This window comes from Impatiens glandulifera, unplaced genomic scaffold (assembly GCF_907164915.1).
Source record: "Impatiens glandulifera unplaced genomic scaffold, dImpGla2.1, whole genome shotgun sequence".
In the NCBI taxonomy this organism is placed as follows: Eukaryota; Viridiplantae; Streptophyta; class Magnoliopsida; order Ericales; family Balsaminaceae; genus Impatiens; species Impatiens glandulifera.
In genome coordinates, this window is record NW_025919495.1 from 25,001 (window position 1) to 32,144 (window position 7,144).

Sequence of the window (7,144 nt, forward strand, 5' to 3'; positions counted from 1 at the left end):
TATTCGCGAGGAGCTGGATGAGAAGAAACTCTCATGTCCAGTTCTGTAGTAGAGATGAAATTTAGAAACAACCATCAACTATAACCCTAAAAGAACTAGATTCCGTAAACAACATAGAAGACGAATGAAGGGAATATCTTTTCGAGGTAATCATATTTGTTTTGGTAAATATGGTCTTCAGGCACTTGAACCCGCTTGGATCACATCTAGACAAATAGAAGCAGGTCGACGAGGAATGACCCGAAATGCACGTCGTGGTGGAAAAATATGGGTACGTATATTTCCAGACAAACCAGTTACAATAAGACCTGTAGAAACACGTATGGGTTCGGGGAAAGGATCCCCCGAATATTGGGTTGCTGTTGTTAAACCGGGTCGAATACTTTATGAAATGGGCGGAGTATCAGAAAATATAGCCAGAAAGGCTATTTCAATAGCGGCGTCCAAAATATCTATACGAACTCAATTTATTATTTCAGGATCGGGATAAGGATGTAAACCCAAAAGAAATAGGTCTTGGGAATGAAAAAATAGCAGGTTTTTTGACAAATAATATTTCTTTTTTTTCTTGGATCCTTGCATTGTGCATTGAAAGACTCCCTCTCTCGCTACCAGTTGATCTTCAGATCAGACCTATTCTTTTGTTCCAGTAACTAATCTTATTTTTGGATCTTGTTCATGAGAATTGAGAAAAGAAATATTTTTTTAGATCTATACTAAAGTATCAGAATTTTTGTTATTCATTTTGTTGTTTCCTTTTCTTTTACTGCGTTGTTTGTTTTATTTTCGTTCAGAAAAAGGAAAATACCAAAGTATATCTTTCCGCAGGTCGAAGCAAGAAAGAAACGTGAAATCTTTTTTTTTATTTAGATTCTATAACTTCAAATTTATCTTGGTAGGGAAAAGATATTCAAAATTTCTGTTGTGACTTGGAATAAACTAAATCCTTTTGTATCTATGGAGAAATGAAATAACAATTTTTTTTTCTCAATTTATTCCTATAGAACATCTAGAAACAAGAAGATTTAATCGGAAATAACGACAAAATTTTGTTGGAGTCCAAATAAAAAAAAGAGTCAACCGGTCCAATTTAATCTCTATCTAATTTTAATATCAGAATAGCGGATAAAGTCATGATTCAATGGGTCAGGTCCACTTACTTTTTTCTTTTGTTGATTGGCATATTTTTCTTAGTTCAGGGGACAAGGACAATCTCTTCATCACACGATCCAAAAAAAATATCTAGATTTTGAATCTATGTCGAATTGGTAGGTGTACATGTATCAATCAAATTCATTTCGTTGGAATGGGAATAAAATCAAGTTAATAAAACAAAAGGTTGGATTTAAAACAATTCATTGTATTTTTTCTAGACTTGCTAGGTAACTCCTTCTAAAATTCTAGAATGAACCACAAACTAGTCACTATGAGTTTAGTGCATATACTTATGTATATAATATATGTACAGAGATGGATTTTATCCGCATAGTGAATGATTCCACATTTGAATCAAACGGGCCCTTTTAACTCAGTGGTAGAGTAACGCCATGGTAAGGCGTAAGTCATCGGTTCAAATCCGATAAGGGGCTTTTACCTTTTTTGATAAAAGTATTCCTAAGTTTGAAGGGAGAATAAAGAGATTGTTAATCGTTGTAAAAAAAACAATTGTATTATAAGTTATATAATGAGTTATAGTAGTTATAAAATTGAGCATTTTGTCATAAAAATATGAGAATTTCAGCTCCTACAGCTCAAGCAGAAAAACATCCAAATATTAGTTCTAATGGATCTGGAATAAAAAGTTTGAAACTTCTTAATCTTTGATTCAATCTTCTCAGAAGATATGAAGGAAGAAAAATCCGAAATCTTTTCTTTGTAGTGATATGATAATGCAAAAATATCAAGTTGGCTCAATCATCTTTATCTTGATCCTTACAGGCCTCTTGAATCCTCTTTTTTCCTATTTCCCTTGGTGTAATGTGACTTTTTTTCTTTGTTTTTTTAGTGATAGGAATTATCTTGTTAAGACCCTATGAATTGATGAAAACCCCAGATTCATACTACAACCACGATGATTCAATAAAAACCCTAAATAAAGTCCAAGAATTCTCTGAGTAAGAATTATTGGATCATCACTTATTCGATGAATAGTTATAATCACTAAGAATAAAAAAAAAAAAATTTGCCTTTATGGTAAAAATAAGCATAAACAGGAATTTGAAAGAAGAAAGCCTTTCAATTTCAAAATTCTATATTCTATTCTTTGAATTTTTTTCTCCGGCCGCGAGGTCTAAATATTAAGTATGAATCATAGTTTAAATATTTCTTAATCTATTTCGTGTTCCAGATACGATAATAAATATCTGACGAAGTAGAACCATCTCTATCAAGATGAGAGAGTAATTCTCTGTACTATCAATGAATAGGATCAATTATAACAAGTCACACACTCATATTCCGGAAATACAGAAACAAAGAAATTCAGCGGTCGAACTACCAAAAAAAGCATGGCTAGAAATCCGAGCTCTAAATAATTGATTTTGTAGTCAAAGCTAGGACTTGTGGCTCTTATAGATCTAATTCACCTTCTAATGATACATAAGTATAGGCACATTTCCTCATTGAAAATAGTCTCAATCCCCCATTGCATATTGGTACTTATCGAGTATAGAATAAATCTGCTTCTCTTTCTTCCTACGAAGAGAATTGTTCCATTATTACCAACAAAATGCAACAATTCTTAACCCTTTCTCCAAGAGAATCCACCGAACAAGGGAGATCCATAGCCTAGTCATAGCCAAACCAAAGTAGAGTCTTTTTGAATGCAATAAAGTAACACAGTGTCTATTTTTTTGATATAAGGGGTATTTTCATGGGTTTGCCTTGGTATCGTGTTCATACCGTTGTGTTGAATGATCCCGGTCGGTTGCTTTCGGTCCATATAATGCATACAGCTCTAGTTGCTGGTTGGGCCGGTTCGATGGCTCTGTATGAATTAGCCGTTTTTGATCCATCTGATGCTGTTCTTGATCCAATGTGGAGACAGGGTATGTTTGTTATACCTTTCATGACTCGTTTAGGAATAACCAATTCGTGGGGTGGTTGGAGTATTACAGGAGGGACTGTAATGAATCCGGGTATTATCGAATTGATGAGAATGAAAAAAAGCTAACACCTCCTTTTATTATTCTTCGTAATTTTGGTAAAAACAGTGTCTATTCCTATCCTTATGAATCGGACAATACTACGTTATTCCCTTTACTTGTATTGATATTATTTACTTTGTTTATTGGATCCATAGGAATTCCTTTCAATGACCAAGGAATTAATTTGGATATATTAACTAAGTGGTTAACTCCGTCTATAAACCTCTTACATTCCAATTTGCAAAATTCTTTTGATTGGTATGAATTTCTAAAAGATGCCATTTTCTCAGTCAGCATTTCCTATTTTGGAATAATTATAGCGCTCTTTTTATATAAACCCGTTTATTCGTCTTTACAAAATTTAGATTTAATTAATTTTTTTGTTAAAAAAGGCCCTAAACGAGTTCTTTGGGAGAAAATAATCAAATTAATTTATAATTGGTCAGATAATCGTGGTTACATAGATGTTTTTTATGCAACATCTTTAACGGCAGGCATAAGACGATTGGCTGAATTAACTTCTTTTTTTGATAGACACATAATTGATGCCGTTACAAATGGAGTTGGTCTTATGAGTTTCTTTGTAGGAGAGGGCATCAAATATATAGGGGGCGGACGTATTTCTTCTTATCTTTTCGTGTATTTATTTTTTGTATTAGTTTTTATCTTAATATTAATTATTACTTAATATTTTAATTATTACTTAAAATTAATAAAGAAAAGAAGAGTTAAAAGGGTTTTTTCAAACCAGAATCTTTTTTTTTTTCAAGTATTTTGAACTTCCAACTTTCTTGATTCCTATCCAAATAAGAAGCTTCAAAAATGGGGCTATTTTTATAGCATGTCTCTTGAAAGTGAAATTCATCCTTTGTTTTTTCCTTTCCATTCACTCGGATCTCTTCTGTTTCATCGATTTTGTCCGGATCCTCCTTTTCTTCCGAAAAAAGGGAAGGAGAAGTATCTTCTTCGGTGGATCCCTCTTGTTCCTGTTTAATCCCCCTCGTTTCGTAAGTTGTTTCTACATCTCTTTCTTCCGTTTTGGGGGTTTCTTTCAGTTTCTTAGTAAGAATGGGTGAGGGTATTCTGTCTAAATAGTAGACACAGGTAATAAATAAGAAAATACTAAAGATCCGAGCCATAGAATTTCTTAATTCTGACACAAGGTACTTATTAGATCGAATAAGTAAATTTGATCTAATAGAATGATTTTGCCGTATCCAGACCAATACCAATCCAACCCATTTCATGAATAAAATGGGACCAATTAAGCAACCAACAAAACTACTTGTTACAAATAACATCTTGTTGTTGGATCGAAACATATAAATGTTGACTAATCTGGCTAACATTGAACTTGGTAAAATGAAATGGTTGAATAATTGAAAAATGAGATTATTCAGGAATACACATTGAATGCTGAGATTACGCATTGAATTTATAGTAGTAGATCCATAATCAAAAAAGTGTTTGTGATTGTTCCAGAAGAAATGAAACAAAAGATAGGGTAGAGCTAGGACGGTTATTGTATGAGGTCTACCCAATGCTAGATGCAGAGGCGCATAATAGATCGATATGAACATAGGATATGATTGATTAGCTAATGTTTCAAAATTTAATGTAGGTTCATTAAAACTATATAAACCAATGCCATAGGATATGATTGATTAGTTAATGTTTCAAAATTTAATGTAGGTTCATTAAAACTATATAAACCAATGCCGAGAACCCCCATTAAGAGAAAAATGGAACCTCCTGCAGTGTACAAAATAAATTTGGTAGCTGAGTATAGACGTTTCTTTCCTCCCCACATTTATAAAAGTAAATAAATGGGAATTAATTCTAACTCCCACATGATGAAAAAAAGTAAAAGGTCTCGAGATGAAAATGATCCTATTTGAATACTGTACATTGCTAACATCATAAAAAATATTGTGTGTATACATTTTTCTGAATCATTGTAAAAATATTGTGTTGTTCTATTGTTGTTTGTTTAATTATGTTTTTACTTTTAAATTGGTTTGAAAAGGTTGTGTGTATGTCAAAAGTAATCCACAAATTTGATTGGTTTATATATTATTTAGTTATCAAAGTATAGCAACTTATCATTTATGAAGCAAATAAAAATCTAACATTAGAGTTTTGAATATGTACTTCCTCTATATAGTCTTGCAAGAGGAGTCCAATCACGAGAGCTCTAGTTGGAATTTTATCGTTTTCTCTTAATAAAAACTTAATTATTAAGAAAATTTTAATTATTAAGAGAAATAGTATCAAATCTAATTATAATGGTAATCAAATTTTGTATATTTTTAATTTCTTTTAATACTATTTTTAATTTTTTCAATTTTATCTAGTCCCTGTTACTTAATTTTTTCAAGTTATATAGTTTATACGTTAACTTTACAAAGAAAATAACATAGTTTTAAAATAGGCGGTTAAACCAACGGTTCAACCGGTCCAATCGCGAACCGGTTACATGAACGGTCTGATTTCTAACTACAATACGGTTACCTTTTGAATCGGTTAAAATCGAGTCTTACCAGACGGTTCAACTGAAAATCTAAACCGGAATTTTCCGGTTCAAAAGGTTATCTCCTGTCTGATACGTTTCAGTCCGTTCCAAAGAGACAGGGCAACCATTCTCCCCAAAAGACTAGAGTCGTACCAGTTTCGGTCCGATTGATTCCAAATAGGACGACCTGGGACAGCTCCGGACAAATATAAAAGATGGAGAGAAAAAAGTGAGAGGTAAAAAAAATATCAAAAATTAAAAATATTAATAATAAATAATAATAGCATAAAATTTAGGGTAAAAAAATTATATTAATTTATGTTGTCAATTATGATTGGTCAGTTATCAATCAAATTTATAATTAATGCAGATAACGTTTTTTTTTTTCATCTTAGATAGAATTAAACCAATAATGTCTCAATACAATGAAATAAAAAAAATAAAAAAATTCTGACCGGTTGAAACCTGGTCCGATTGGTAGAACCGTTCCAACCGGCATTCATCCAAGAATCGAAATTAATAACCGGAACGATTTTAACACATTGTAAAATAATACCGAAAAATACTCCAAATTGAAATAAACAGTTTATTTGAAAAAGCTCAATAACAATGCACTATGAGTTACCATAACTTTTGGACGGATTTCAAACTAACTACAAAGTTTGAGGGTTAGATTAACGGATATTTTGTTTAAATGTAAATTTGAATATCTAATGTAAGTTAAAGGGCTTGTTTAAATATGATATGTTCTCTTTTACAAACCAAAAAAAAACCCGGATTAATATTGCCTCCGCCTCTTAAACCCTAAACGCGCGGCTAGACGTTCTCTTTTTCTTCCTTCTGGCTACTCTCTGTGGTAAGTGTTGTGAGATTTCTCTGTTCTTCTTACCAACGATGTACCCAGTTGTTTATTGTGACGCAATACTGTGAATTGTTCCAACAGCATTGAGTATTCCTTTGCTTAATTTATTGTTGTTTAGGTTATTGTTCGAAACACCAGCGGGCTTTGCCCTTTTCAAAGTACTTGCCTTTTATACTCTAGTATTAAGCAGTTTTCCAAAACTCCTCATGACAATCTGTCAACAATTTTCTCTAACACTTCACTGTTTTCCAGCCTTTGCTATAAACATCATATACTTCTCAAACTTGTTTTTAATGCTTTTATGTGTTCCTTTAACATCTTATGTAACCCTTTTATTTAAGAATTTTGGGTAAGGAATTTGCGTTACCAGATTCTTCCAGACAGGTTATAAGATCCTCGAATGTGTTATCTAACAGCTGTTCTATGACTGACACATTAAAATGGCTTTAAAAAATGAACACTGTCCCTGTTCCAAGTATTTTAAAGAAAATAATGCTTCATTTCTGGTCTTTTGAATGTTCAATGACATGAACAGCTAAAAACTTGTTTTGTTTGTGTATGATGATTAATTGTATTGTTTCATGTTGTATAGTTGTTTTCTCATGTAATAAAGTATCTCTTGTT

The 7,144-nt window shown here is 32.1% G+C and overlaps 1 non-coding gene across 1 annotated transcript; it reads left to right on the top strand.

Annotated features, from left to right (window-relative positions):
• Nucleotides 1-1,517: 1,517 nt before the first annotated feature.
• Nucleotides 1,518-1,589, top strand: TRNAT-GGU. The gene has a single exon. It is a non-coding gene; the product is annotated as a tRNA-Thr (tRNA).
• The last annotated feature ends 5,555 nt before the right edge of the window (nt 1,590-7,144 follow it).